Here is a 14622-nt window from a genome sequence, read left to right as displayed (position 1 = left end):
TTGGATGCACACAATCTAATGAGGGGTCTCCCTCCAATTTACCGGTGCAGTTGCAAGCCTGAGACTTGTCTCCGAATGACATCTCAACAGTACGTGGCTACATCTGCAAAAATTATCTCATTTGAGACAAATTGGCACAAGCTACAGAATCCTGCACCAATAATATATCTTGTGCAAACCTGGATCCTGAGAGTTCCTGGTTCGCCTTCCACTGATTCCTCAGTTGAAGCTCATGAGGAAACAAGAGGTCTTTGGATTTTCCGTACTCAGTCGAGGATGTCTCTAGGTTCTAGGACATTTCCCTCTGCCCTTCTCTTTCGCTCTTGGAGTGTGTGCCCTTCTGTCTCTCTCTGTCCCTTATACTCTAGGCTGCTGTGGCTCTTACCCATTTTCTGTCTTCTTCACCAGTTTTCTGGAACTGTGCATTAGGAGTCCTTCAGTCAGGAAGCACTTACTAGGTGCTCACCAGGTACCAGGCCCTTCTCCTGGAAAACTGCTGTATCAGGAGCAAAGTCAAGGTGCATTCACACCAAGAGGCATCAAAAATAAGACACACACACACACAGACAAATAAGAATCACAGCAGGAGAACAGCCTGTCACGTTCTTCTCAGGTTCATCTGCCTGCCAGCGCATAAGGACCCCAGCACTGAGTGAAAAAAGAATTACATAGCACATGGGAAAATGGGTGACTTGAGATCTAGAAGGCAGGTGACTAAGAATCAGGAATTTTTTTTTAAATAAAGGAGTACCTCAGGTAAGCAACAGGTCCTTACTTAGCTTAGAGAGTCCATGTGTTGTACTCATCTTCAAGTGACATTATGGCTACATTCAGGAACATCTGCTAAAGGTACCCACACATCCTCTTAAGCTGTTAAGCTACAGCCCTTCTATGTATACTCTATAAAAATATGGGCAGCATTATTTTTTACCATAATTAGAAATTCTCCAGGCAAATATTATACATTAATTCAACCAATTTAACATCCGTCAAAGAACTTAAAGTTAACGATAGATCTTAAAATCGAAATTTGAGCTGACTCGTGGCTGATAAATGCTGCTTAGAATCACATATTAGATGAGACCTAAAAACATTTACCCCAAATTGAAAGGGGAATTATTAAGTCACTATGATTTCGAGAATCTAAAGACTGAATCTTGATTTAAAAGGTATTATGTGATATATTTAATTTACTGAGATACATAATTTTAAACTTTATAAATAATAATAAATCTGAAAGTCACCATGAAGTAGTTTTTAGACCAAAATTATTAAAGCAGTGTGGTGCATGACCAGGAGTCATCGCTGGGAGCATGACAGGACAAATATTTTCTATGTAATTATACATCAATTATTAGAATTTTCAGGAGTGTAAAAGGATTCGAGCTTCATCCTTATTATCAACTTGAATGTTATTCTTGTTTGTAGCATGGAGAGCACTAACTTATCTAAAGGCTTAGCTTTAGATAAAGGGCCCTCCCTGCAGGGCACAGGGAGCCAGGCCAGAGCCAAGCGGGCAGCTGCACTGCCTCGACGGGTTTCCAGCAAAGGAGCGTGGGAGTCCCATGGACAGAGGGGCCTGGTGGGCGAGAGTCCAAGGGGTCGCAGAGAGTTGGACAAGGCTGAGCCAGTGAGCAGGAGCAGCAGGCGGTCCCACCACTCAGACGGAGCCAGAGCACACCTGACTGCCCGCCAAAGCAACCCTCAGGAGGCAGAGGGCAGCCGGTGCCGAGGAGGGCGGCGGATGAAAGCCTAGACCGTCCTGGGAACAAAGGGCACGAGTGGCCTGCGCTTGAGAAAGACCTGACTAGAACTCCAACTAGGCAGTCGTTGTGAACAGCCCCTCGAGAGCGGCATTGGTGGTTCAGTGGTAGAATTCTCGCCTCCCACGCGGGAGACCCGGGTTCGATTCCCGGCCAATGCATCGTGGTCCTGTTTGTTTTGGGCTTCCCTGGTGGCTCAGAAGGTAAAGAATCTGTTTGAGGAGATACAGGAGACCTGGGCTGGGAAGATCCCCTGGAGAAGGAAATGGCAACCCACTCCAGTGTTCTTGCCTGGAGCATCCCATGGACAGAGGAATGCTACAAGGGCTGGAAAAAAGTTCAAAAGGACTGAGCAACCCAGAAGAGAACAGATTTCAGGTTCCCCAAGGGCCAAGAGGGCCCTCTTCTGGACGGTAAAGCTGTTCCCTGGCCTTGGAAGACAGGTCCCAGGGAAGTTAGCTTTGAGAGGGACGTCAAAGGAAAGGAACAATCCTGAGATATCCGCATATTACTACCAAGTGATGTCATAACTCTTACATAAAGAAAGAATGTGATAGCAACTGGGCACTTAGGTACAGAATATAGGATGTTCGTATTCTTACAAACTTTCGGTATCTTAGAAAAGCTTTTGCTTTGAGTTTTTAATGAATTTTTGGAACTGAAGGCTCACATTCTCTTTGAATGGAAACTCTGTTAAGTAAGACTCTGGGTTTACCATGCCAGGAGAAAAGGGTGGAGGCGAGAGCTGGCCAGCCCAGGCTGTTCATGGCATCTGAGCTCCAACAGCCAGCCTGAGGTCCAGGACCCTGAGGCGCGGACTCAGCGGCATTTAGAAACTCTGTGCAGAAATGTTCTACACTGGACCTTTAAGCAAAATACAGTTCCGATCTGGTCAGGAAGTGAGAGACTTGTGTGAGTGCAGACGCTGGAAGAAAGAAGGTTTTCCCTGACCGGGAATCGAACCCGGGCCGCGGCGGTGAAAGCGCCGAATCCTAGCCACTAGACCACCAGGGAGCTGTAGACAAAGCAGTTATTTAGCTTCTCCAGGTGACAGGTGAGTGCAAGATGACCCTTCAGAACGTCAGAAAGCTGGAAAGGAAATGTCGCAGCGGCCCAGGGCTGTGTGCAGCTGTGCGAGGCTCCCAGCCCTGCCCCCGCCGCTCATCGGCCTTCGCCTCTCCTGTCCTGGGCGTCGCTTTTGCTCCGGGGCAAGGACACAAAGTAGCGGGCTGGGTCCCTCCTGCTCTAGCTCTAGCGCGGCACGCTGCGGAGCCCAGGTCTTGCTCTCTTCGTGAACCTCGGTTTTCTTTGCTAAGAAAGAAGGCTCGGTGATGAGTGGAGAGTGATGAGCGGATCCGTCCACCTCCAGATCTCTGACCTGGCTCCGGGGCCTTTCCGAGCGCTGAATAAACTTCCAGGTGGTCACCAACTCTTCCTACAGCTGCGTCCCCTGCCTCACCCCGGGCCTTTCGCGCCTGTTAGTTTTGCCAACGAGAACGCACATCTCAGGGGGGAAAAAAGGAGGAGGAGGAGGAGGAGGAGGACTGTTTCCGCCCGGTTTCGAACCGGGGACCTTTCGCGTGTGAGGCGAACGTGATAACCACTACACTACGGAAACGGGACAATTTCTACCGGAAGACAGTATCCATGAAATCCCGAGGTCCCGCCACCGCTATCCACACCATCGACTCTTAACTCTGAAAGAGGGACCTTGACGCCCCTAGCTCTCTCAGGCACGGAGACGGCGGCCCCCGAGGGCCCTGCTTCAGGGTTCCTCCTCTCCCCTGAAGTGAGGACCCTCGGGCCCCCACAGGCTGCCTTCGGGGTCCCGCACCCAACGCAGAATCCTCAGACCCTCAGCTGCGCAGCCTGAGTTCAGGGGTCGCCCCCGCCGACTCCCCAGCTCCCGGAAGCCGCAGGAGGCGGGGACTGGGGGCGCTCGAGGCCCAGGAGACCCCCCAGCCCAGCGGTGTGGACGCCGCCCCTCCCGCGCTGCGGACCCGCGCCTCGGTGGCCCTTTCCACGGCGCCGGCGGTCAGCGCTCCGGGCTCTCAGGAATGACCGAGGCTCCCAGTCCACCCGGGACCCGCCCTCCCCGCTGCCCCTTTGCATCTGACTCCTGCGCTCTTTCTCCGCAAGCCGGTTCGCCGCAGCACTTGTCCGGTGTCCTCCTGGCAAAAGGGAGTCTCTTCGGTGTTCTCTAAAAGCCTCACCGCACCGTCCCTGGGTGGGCTCGAACCACCAACCTTTCGGTTAACAGCCGAACGCGCTAACCGATTGCGCCACAGAGACAGCAGTACGCGATTCCCTTGGACTCCGTATGGAGTAGACACTTAAGGCATTCCCAGGGTGAGCGTTCTGTCCCCCAGAGAAACAGTGCCATTTCCCTGTCCCATACCCGCCACAGATGCCAGCGCCCCCGGAGAAACCGGCATCCAGGGCTCGATCCTACCGGGCCTGAACCGAAATAGATTCAAGGACAGCGGAACACCCGGTGGGCTCCCATGATGGCCCTTCCCGTTTCCTCCCCTACACCCAAGGAATGAGAGTCCCGTCCCCTCCCCCCCCCCGGCAAAGGCCTCCGGGGCCGAGGTTGTGCTTCGCTTTCCTGTGTCCACCAGGCGGTTTCCACCAGAGTGGGCTTCCCTGGGGGCTCAGACGGTAAGAATCCGCCTGCAGTGCAGGACACCGGGGTTCAATCCCTCGTTTGGGAAGATCCCCTGGAGGAGGGCATGCAACCCACTCCAGTATTCTTGCCTGGAGAATCCCCATGGACCGAGGAACCTGGCGGGCTAAGTCCATGGGGTCGCAAAGAGTCGGACAGGACTTAGCGACTAAGCACACAGGTCGCGGAGATGGTCGCCCTGTGTCAGCACGCCCAGGACAGAGTCTGGCACTCGCTGGGGCGCTCCAGGACTTGGATGAGTACATTGTCGTCTCTTGCCCTTCGTCCCATGAAGACCCCTGAGAATGGAAATGCAGAATGGTTTTCGAAGTGAACAGTTCTGTTTTAAAAGCCTTTATCCCGGGTTTTGGATTTCGCAGCACCCCTTTGGGCGGGCAAGGGCAAGGTCTCCGGAGCACTGCCTGCCGGGTGGAGCGCCCAGCTAGGTAGGCTGCGTTCTGTGGGGTCCACCTGGGAGCGGGAAAGGGCGAAGACCAAGCGGGGAAGGCGGGTTTGGGGGGAGTGCACTGAGACCTCCCAGGAGACTGGGGCCAGGATCCCCAGCGGTGAGCATTGCTTCAGTCTGGTAGCAGAGTGGGGGAGGAGGGAGAGGGCCGGCAAACCCAAGAATGAAGGAGGCAGAAGGAGAGGGGAGGAAGGAGCGAATAAAAGAATTTGTGCTTCTACCCTCCCCTCCTCCCTCTCTGGCCTTCTCTCCTCTTCTTGGTCTTCTTCCCATCCCTACAGCGGAGAAATCTTGACACACCCACTTTTGAGAAGAAAGACCCGACTAAGCTGTGCTCAGGTGCACACATTCTGGGTTGCAAAAATCGTTCTGTCCTTATGTGGCCTTAGGGGCTTCCCTGGTGGTTCAGATGGTAGAGCATCCGTCTGCAATGAGGGAGAGCCAGGTTTGATCCCTAGGTCGGGAAGATCTCCTGGAGAAGAAAATGGCAGCCCACTCCAGTATTCTTGCCTGGAAAATTCCATGGATGGAGGAGCCTGGTGGGCTACGGTCCATGGGGTCCCAGAGAGTCAGACACGGCTGAGCGACTTCACTTTTTGTGGCCTTAGGCAAATTAAAGACAACTTCTTGTGCTTCCCTTCTTTCTGCTGTGAAATGGGAGCCATGAGAGCATTCTACTTCATTCTCTTGTTCTCAGGTATGCCTGGGTTTAGAAACGACTGGATCTAATGTTAAACGCAGAGAAATCATAAAGAGTGTTGTCACTATCCTCAGAATCTTTTGACAAACCCTTACCCTTCTTTATTTCACCTTGAATTAGCTTGCTGCTTCTAGATTTTCTGTATACAGAATCAAGACAAAGGCTCCCATGATTGCTCTTGCGGTTTGCTCTGCTGTAGCTCGGCCGCCCTTCATCGCCAGTTCTCTGCTTGCAGGTCAGGGACGGACGTGCAGGCTGGAGGATTTGGGAAGAACACACATCTCCACCCATCCCAGTTCTAACCTCACCTGATTCTGTCCTTGCCCCTTGTGAGAGCCTGGTTCTCCAGGTTTCCTGGCCATTTTGTGATCTCTCAACATACTTTCCAGGGATTTCTTTCTTTTTTCTTTTTTTTTTTTCGAGTCACACCAATGACTTTTATTTAAGATTATTTGTGAGGCTGATGTGGAAGAAGGGTTGGTGAAGATGTGTGGGTGGCTCTTTAAATAGCTCTCTTTGCCTTTTCAAGAACAACTTTATTCTATTAAAATACCGTTTATTCTCTTTATTCCCCTACAAGGGCAACAGAGCAGATCATACTCTGAAAAGCAAGTGGGGTATGATGCAAGCTGCCTTGGGGAGCAGCTGAATCAACCACCCACCTGAGTCACTCAGCATCTGTAGACCCTCTTACAGGTACCGTTCCTGGGTCTGGTGAACTGGGGCTCAAGAAAGACAGCAGCGTCGTCGTGGTAGTCGTGGTGTGGAAGCAAAGGGTTGTTTGAGTGCTTTTCCAGACAGGGTGGGCAGGTACGCTTCTCCATGCTCTTCCTTCCTAGAGCTCCTTTCTTCCTCCACTTTCTTGCAAGACCTCACTTCCAGAAACCGGCGTTCTCTCTCATTTCTCTCCTTTCTGCTCTCAGGTCCCAAAGAGACGGAACGTCAGGTTCTAAAGCACAGTTGCCGTTCAAAGGAGTCTGGAAATGAATGAATTTTGGTATGGGATCTTCCTTTTGATCCCAACGGCTCCCTGAATGACCCATCCCCTGAGCACTGTCTGTGATCCCGCACAGGAGTGTGGCATCGAAATCCCAGGCCCTCATAAGAATACCTTCTTGGAGAAGGCAGTGGCAACCCACTCCAGTACTCTTGCCTGGAAAATCCCACGGACGGCGGAGCCTGGCGGGCTGCCGTCTATGGGGTCGCACAGAGTCGGACACGACCGAAGCGCCTTAGCAGCAGCAGCAGCAGCAGCAGCAGCAGAATCCCTCCTAGGATGGCTGACAGACGACATCACTCTGGGAAGCACAGGGAACGGGCAGGGCAGGCAGCTCTTCCTGTAACTGGCGTCTTGCGAGCCGCGGCGGTCCCGGAGTCCTCGCTCATCCTCCTCTATCCAGCTGTGACCCCAGAAGCTGCTCGTCCATTTGGCAGCAGACACATCATCATCATCATCATCTTTGTGCTCCATGTAAAGGCCTGTCCCTAAGTCGGTCTTGGAGGAAGTACCGGGCATGCCTTGAGGGGTCCCATGGATAGGTCAAGGCAGAGTGCAGATGGAGAGGAGCAGGGCAGGAAAGATGGGAACTCTGGGTCTTCTCATTTCTACCCACTCACTTCGACGTCATCGCTCTCGTAATTGGTGCAGAAGGTGGGTCGCAGGGACCCCGTTCAAGCTGTTTCAACTGGAGCCAACCTAGATTTCCACCGAGTCTGATTTCTGCCACCCGCCGTTGCCCTCAATAACCTCAAATTCTTCCAAACTAAAATCTGGCCACAGTAGAGCTAAGAAGACCGGTGATATCGGGCTATCTTCAGCTTTTGGCTCTTTCCTCCCACATTTTTAAAAGTCCTTCTCACCCGATGGTTTCCCGGGACACGGGCACAGACAGCCGAGCTAACGGCCGCCGAGCTAACGGCCGCCGGGCTCTAAGCAGCGCCAGCGTTGGTGGTAACGAGAAAACCCAGGGCGTTCTTTTCTTCCTGTATCAGTCAGAGTCCGTTTCAGGTCCTTGCACCCATAAACCTTGACCCTTCTTCAAGTTCTCCTGGTGGAGCACTTTGTGCTGTTCGTTACCACTCAACATCTTGAGTTTCCAAGAAGTTTCATCCTCTCACCCTGGAGCTGTGAACTTCCTCCTCATAACAAGAGCCTCCCGCCTCCCCTTTGCCTCCTTCCTCCTTGAGTCAACCTCTGTCCAGCCTCTGGGAACAAATACGTCTCCAGGCAACACTGGGCTTCTTTCTGACTCTGTTTTTTGGCCGGCTAAAAACAGGTGCTATTTTTTTCTGTTCTGTGTATCGGATTAGGGAAGAAACAGTTTTAGGATACGATGAAGAAGTAAAGATTATTACTCGGAGCCATGATAGGATTTATATCTACTCTACATGTAAATATTTAGTGTGGTGGTATTTTGTGCACATAAATACTGTCTGTACTTAAGACAACTTGGATGTGCATCCTCTATGATTCAGCAATCAGTGCTCTTGGGTACCTTGATATTTGTACGCCTGTTTAGAAACTGCAATTTCTGAGTTTGATATGTTAAGAAATGGGAGAGAAACTGACTTGACCGACCTGATCAAAGAGTCTGTGACTGCCTAAGTGTCAGAGCCCTGTCTCGTGTCCTCCACGACATGTGGTTGATCTTCAGTCACCCCAGGTGAGTATGGGGCTTTCCTGGTGGGCCAGCAGGTAAAGAATCTGCCTGCAATGCAACAGACCCGGGTTAAACCTCTGATTTCGGACGATCCCCTAGAGAAGGGAATGGCCACCCACTCCAGTATTCTTGCCTGGAGACTCTCTTGGACAGTGGAGCCTGGCGGGCTACAGTCTGTGGGGTCACAAAGCGTTGGACATGACTGAGCGACACTGACTTCACCTTTAGGTGAGTATAGCTGGTTTGTCCGACTGTTTTATGTAAATAGTTGTTCTTACTTACATGGCAAATCTAACAAATAGACACCTCTTGTGAGAAGAACTTACCCCTCTCCAAATCAGAAATATATGAAGAAGCAGCGTTCTCCTGCCTCCACTCCCACTCCACCGCTGACACGCTTTATATGTTACACGTAACAGGTGGCGGCGGCTTAGGAGTGTAATCAGCCCTATGAGGAAACTAAGGGACCCAGGAAACCCCGCCTCCTGTCCTGACAACCGTCTGCCCCCTCTGGGCTATGATGGGAAAAGGATGAAGGCAAAGAAAAGGAAAATAACACTCTTATTTGCAGAAATTTTACCTCAAGATGGGACACTCCGGTTAACCTAGGCAGACTATGCGGTTGGTGATGGAGAGCTAAGGGGGTCCTCCCTGGCACAAAACCCAAAGCGGATTTCACCTCATTTTCTGAGGTGAGAGTGAGCTGTATGGATCAAAGAAGAGGAGCAGAGAGAAAGCAAGAGGGATGAGCACCTGCGGGAGTCAACCGTATTGGAGTCTCCTCAGGGCCTTAGAAGAACTGCCCTGAGCTTATGGGTGGGACGTCTGGAGGCTAAAGAAGCGGATACGGTTCTCTGGCGGCGGAGGCCAGGTGGCTCCCGAGGGGGTTCCATGGTGTAATGGTGAGCACTCTGGACTCTGAATCCAGCGATCCGAGTTCAAATCTCGGTGGGACCTTTCTGCCTAGTTAGAAGAGGCACACCTTTTACACCCCTAATAGGACCTGCCTTCCGGCTCCCGCGACCCCCAGCGGCGTGGTTCGCACGGACACGGCGGACAGGTGTGGGACCGACCCGGGGCGTCCTCGCTGGACGCGGGCGGCTCTGCCCATCCCTGCCCACCAGAGCCCGGCCCCTCCTCAGCCCTCCAACCCCCGCCCAGGGGCGCAGCGACCCCGCCAGTGCCGTCCCCTCGTCGGGTCCCCTGGGTGTCTGGAGTAAAAGGCAGAGGCTGAGCCCACGGAGTCCTGCCCCGCGAGGGGGCTTCGCACCGCACGGCTTGTAGCTGCACGGTCGTCCCTGGGAGTAAATGGTGGCGGGGAGGGCCTGCGATGTCACTGATCAGTCAGGACGGCAGCTTTCGGGTCCATCCAGGGTTCCAGACCTGACTGGGAAGAACTGTGTTTCAGTCAGGTTCTCTATTATTCCGAATTGTTATTGACCCTATCCCAGTTTATTTTGATTTTATTCTGAGTTTCTCGCTCCTAAGTCTCCGCTGGGCACGCAAAGCCGCTGTTCGGCCAAGGTTTGAACCTTCACTCCTGGAGATCGCGTCCTTTGGTCCCAAGCTCAGCCCGAAAGAGGATTCCGGCGTTTGAGGAGACCCCAGGTCCTTGACCCACGGCCGCCCGGCCAGGCTGCTGCGGACCGAAGGGGAGACGGGCCGCTCGGAGTCCGCACCCCCGGCCGGGCCCCCTTCGTCCTGCCGAGACTCTGCTCCACCGAGAAGGCACCCCACGACGTGAGCGGATGGAAACACTTGTGTCCTCTACTGCGTGGGAGAAAAACACGGATGAGGCCCGTGATGGACTTGAATAGCTTATTAAGGTGTTCCCTTCGCGGTGCTAAGGAGCATCTCTCCGAGGCTTGTAATTTGGAACTTTCAGCGGTTACAAAGGACTCAATGACGCAGCTGTCTTTGGAGGACGGGAAAAGAAAGGGGTGCCTGCGTCCTCTGTGATCAGTCGTGTCCGACTCTTTGCAACCCCATGGACTGTAGCCCGCCAGGCTCCCCTGTCCATGGGATTCTCCAGGCAAGGATACTGCAGTGGGTTGCCATTTCCTCCTCCAAAGAAAGGGGTAAGGCCGGCGAAAAGATCGCCGGAAGGGCAAGAGCAGGAGAGAACAGAGGATGAGCCCGAAGGGAGAAAGGGACTGGAAGGGAGAGGAGCGGGCGGGTGCCGCGGCGGGGCGGTCCCTGGGTTGGGGCGACTCACAGCGCCTCACCCTGGAGCAGCTGCCACCCTTCACTGAAATGTCCGGGAACCCGGTTCACCCCGAATCGCAAAGCTGCTGGCCTGGCAATTGTTCTGGCAAAGTTCCGTTGGCGGTTCCGTGCGGAGCGGTGAGGTGGGCTGTGTGGGTCTGCAGGTGAGCGGAAGTCCTGGTGGCTGCCTTGGGGATGACTGGCCGGCAGGGAACCCGCGCACACTCCACTTTCCCCTTTTCAGGCCGGTCTGCAGCATCTGGGGTGGGAAACTGGAAAATCGGAGCATCAGTATTTATTTAGAGATAAGGAGATGAACAGCCAGTCGGTTTCCTGACCTTAAAGTGTTTATTCTTTGAAGAAATGCGGGATGGGATCAGGGTCTACTTTTTCCCATTACAAGTTTTGGGGCATATGTAACTGTATATTATATATATGTACACATTATATGAGTAAAGCTCACTGCTTGTGTTTCCAACTTAAACGTTTGTGTAATTATATGTATCGCTCATAAAATTCTGGGTCTTGTGTCATGTGTAGGAATGTTTTCCACTGTAAAACCATAAATTGGGGGGGGGGGCATTCTCGAAGCAAGCAATCAGCCCATTATTCCCCCCTCTGATGGGCTGATCACACGAGGTAGTAGACAGGCAGACCCTCTCAGCCCAGGAGGTCACTGCTTTCATCTCTCTAGGAAGGTTCGTAGTCACTGAAAAGTGTCAGTAACAAATAAAATCACACCCAATCTTCATCCAGTGTTGCTCCCAAAATGCAAGAGCTTACACCCAATGAAGACAGGCAAAGTGCCATGTGCCCAGGCATGGTCTACAAGCTTTAAATGGGTTTACTCACTTAATCCTTTCAAAAGGCTTGTATCACGTCATCATCCTCATTTCACATATGAGAAACCTGAGACATAGAAAGGTTAAGTAACTTGTCAAGTCAGTCAGTGAGTGGGATCCGATAGCAGGAATTTGAACTGAAGCCTTCCTGGCTCCACAGTCAAAGAAGAACACAAACCGTAAAAATGCTTGACAAGAAATTTAAGTCCGTATATTTCTTTTGAGAAAACACCCAAGAGGAGTCACGTAACAGGAATTCAGTTCAGTCGCTCAGTCGTGTCCAACTCTTTGCGACCCCATGGGCTGCAGCACGCCAGGCTTCCCTGTCCATCACCAACTCCCGGAGCCTGCTCAAACTCAAGTCCACCCAGTCATCTCGTCCTCTGCCATCCCCTTCTCCTCCTGCCTTCAATCTTTCCCAGAGTCAGGGGCTTTTCCAGTGAGTCAGTTCTTCGCATCAGCTGGCCAAAGCATTGAAGCTTCAGCTTCAGCATCCGTCCTTCCAATGCATATTCAGGACTGATTTCCTTTACGATGGACTGGTTGGATCTCCTTGCAATTCAAGGGACTCTCAAGAGTCGCCTCCAAAAAAAAAAAAAAAAAAAAAGAGTCTCCTCCAACACCACAGTTCAAAAGCATCATTTCTTTGACGCTCAGGTTTCTTGATGATCCAACTCTCACATCCATACACGACTACTGGAAAAAACCACAGCTTTGACTAGACGGACCTTTGACTGCAAAGTAATGCCCCTGCTGTTTTAATATGCTGTCTAGATTGGCCATAGCTTTTCTTCCAAGGAGCAAGCGTCTTTTAATTTCATGGCTGCAATCACCATCTGCAGTGATGTTGGAGCCCAAGAAAATAAAGTCTGTCACTGTTTTCACTGTTTCCCCTCTATTTGCCATGAAGTGATGGGACCAGATGCCATGATCTTCATTTTCTGATTGTTGAGTTTTAAGCCACGTTTTTCACTCTCCTCTTTCACTTTCATCAAGCGGCTCTTCAGTTCTTCTTCGCTTTCTGCCATAAGGGTCTTGTCGTCTGCATATTTTTGTTAATCTCAGAGTTAATCTCAGGCTTGATTTCCTTTAGGACTGACTGGTTGGAGTTCCTTGCTGTCCAAAGGACTCTCGAGAGTCTTACCCAGCACCCACAAATCGAAACCGTCGATTCTTCTGGCTCTCAGTCACCGTCCGCAGTGATTTTGGAGCACAAGAAAATAAAATCTGCCACGGTTTCCACTTTTTCCCCATCTACTTGCCATGAAGTGATGGGACCAGATGCCACAATCTTAGTTTTTTGAATGTTGAGTTTTAAGCCAGTTTTGTCACTATCCTCTTTCATCCTCATCAAGAGGCTCTTTAACTCCTCTTTGCTTTCTGCCATCAGAGTGCTATCATCTGCATATCTGAGGTTGTTGATGTTTCTCTGGGCAGTCTTGACTCCATCTTGTGAGGCATCCAGCCTGGCACTTTGCATGATGTACTCTGCATATAAGTTAAATAAGCAGGGCGACAATATTTTACAGCCCTGACATACTCCTTTCCCAATTTTGAACTTTATTGTACCTAGGTTTAATACATAAGACCTTATTATATCTTTTGCAAGGAAAATAGCTTGATGTGATGAAAGCTTAAAGTACATGTAAATGAGATATGAGCTTTGGGTAAGCGCTTTAAAAAAATTATATTTTAGAGACGTCTACTTCAAATGATCTTTCCAGATATTTGGTAAAGTCCTAGAGTTGTGCTGACTTAACTGATGGAAGTAAATTAACTAGATAGTTTCAAAAAAATAAGATACTGAGACATCAATTACTAAGTAAACTAAGGTATTTAGGAATACTAATAAAAAATGTTTGAACTAAACATAAGTGAAATTCTCAATGAGCGAAATTGAATTCTGAAGAATAGAAGTTCATGGCCAGTCGCGACGCTTAATGCAGTTTTACTAGACATACACACAATACTACAACACGAAGACGACTGGATTTGAAAGGAACCGGTTTCCCCTGGACTGCTAAATGTTCTGTTCTCCCCCATTGAACGCCGTTATTTGGAAAAAGGTGCACAGGCTTCAGCCGACCGCCAGAACGGTGCTGGGCAGGACAAAAGTCAGGCAGGCAGCGGAGCACGCGAGGTCCCAACACATAGAGGCTGGGAGAACAGGAGCGGGAGGCGGACGTCACTTCCCCCAGAGGGCGCCCGCCGGCCGGTTGGCCCGGCCGGACGGCGTGGGAGGACGGAGGCGGGGACTAGGGCGGGGCGTGGGCTGGAGGGAAGCGCGGGTTTCCGTCGACGTCACGGCTAGGGGCGTGTCGTATGTAGATATCTGAGCGCAGGGGCTGCTGGTCCGTCTTCTGGTGCTGAAACACGATATGGTCTCCCGTGGCGTGGGAGAGAATCCAGGCCTTTTTGCTTGAAAGTGCGTGGATGCGCTGTGTGGAAGGTCGAAGAAGGCTCGGGGATGCGGGGAGTAAAGTGAGCGTGTGTGAAAAGTGGAGGGCGTATGAGGTTGAGGTGGGGCGGCAGGCTGGCAACTCATACTTACCTGGCAGGGGAGATACCATGATCACGAAGGTGGTTTTCCCAGGGCGAGGCTTATCCATTGCACTCCGGATGTGCTGACCCCTGCGATTTCCCCAAATGTGGGAAACTCGACTGCATAATTTGTGGTAGTGGGGGACTGCGTTCGCGCTTTCCCCTGATCTTTCTGTGTGGTAAGAGTAGAACTAAAGGGGGGCCTTGGTACAGTCACGGGAGTGTCACGGTGTGGAACAGGCCTGCCAGCTTTCCAGAGAACTAGAGCTTAACGTGGAAGCCGCGACGCGACTCCGGGACCGATGCTGCTAACAGCCCCAGTTGGCGCTTGAAAAAAAAAAGCACCTGGGTGTCATGTCTTGTACCCGTCGAGAAGCGCGCCTGTTTCCGACGTTGTAACACCGGGAGCCTGCCCGGGATAGCGTGGGTGCGCCTTTTTGGCGTACGTTTGTTTTAGTGCCGACTTCGTGAAAGCTCATGAAAGCTCGTTCGAGCTCTTCTGCAGTCACCATCTGCAGTGATTTTGGAGCCCCTTAAAAATATAGTCTGACACTGTTTCCCCATCTATTTCCCATGAAGTAATGATCTTAGTTTTCTGAATGTTGAGCTTTGAAAAAGCCAACTTTTTCACTCTCCTCTTTCATCGAGGCTTTTTGGTTCTCTTCAGTAAGCCACTAAAAATTAACCTTGGTCTTGTTGCAGATATTTCATATTTGAGCAAGGAAATCTCCGGTTGTCGGGGAGACAGAGGATGTTCTACTTTTCACTTTCAATGACCTA

General features: G+C 51.4%; 6 non-coding genes and 1 pseudogene across 6 annotated transcripts; 3 read left to right on the top strand and 4 right to left on the bottom strand.

The window, feature by feature from the left end:
- Window positions 1-1853: 1853 nt before the first annotated feature.
- On the top strand, window positions 1854-1924 carry TRNAG-CCC. Its single transcript has one exon. It is a non-coding gene; the product is annotated as a tRNA-Gly (tRNA).
- A 781-nt stretch (window positions 1925-2705) lies between these two features.
- TRNAE-UUC lies at window positions 2706-2777 on the bottom strand. The gene has a single exon. It is a non-coding gene; the product is annotated as a tRNA-Glu (tRNA).
- Window positions 2778-3308: 531 nt separating this feature from the next.
- TRNAV-CAC lies at window positions 3309-3381 on the bottom strand. Its single transcript has one exon. It is a non-coding gene; the product is annotated as a tRNA-Val (tRNA).
- Window positions 3382-3981: 600 nt separating this feature from the next.
- On the bottom strand, window positions 3982-4055 carry TRNAN-GUU. The gene has a single exon. It is a non-coding gene; the product is annotated as a tRNA-Asn (tRNA).
- A 2265-nt stretch (window positions 4056-6320) lies between these two features.
- Window positions 6321-7065, bottom strand: LOC122691335 (annotated as a pseudogene).
- Window positions 7066-9139: 2074 nt separating this feature from the next.
- On the top strand, window positions 9140-9211 carry TRNAQ-CUG. The gene has a single exon. It is a non-coding gene; the product is annotated as a tRNA-Gln (tRNA).
- A 4633-nt stretch (window positions 9212-13844) lies between these two features.
- On the top strand, window positions 13845-14008 carry LOC122691344. Its single transcript, XR_006340398.1, has one exon. It is a non-coding gene; the product is annotated as a U1 spliceosomal RNA (small nuclear RNA).
- The last annotated feature ends 614 nt before the right edge of the window (window positions 14009-14622 follow it).

This window comes from Cervus elaphus, unplaced genomic scaffold (genome assembly GCF_910594005.1).
Source record: "Cervus elaphus unplaced genomic scaffold, mCerEla1.1, whole genome shotgun sequence".
Taxonomy (NCBI): domain Eukaryota; kingdom Metazoa; phylum Chordata; class Mammalia; order Artiodactyla; family Cervidae; genus Cervus; species Cervus elaphus.
Note: the sequence above shows the minus strand (reverse complement) of the source record. Positions and strands in the feature narration are given on the sequence as shown.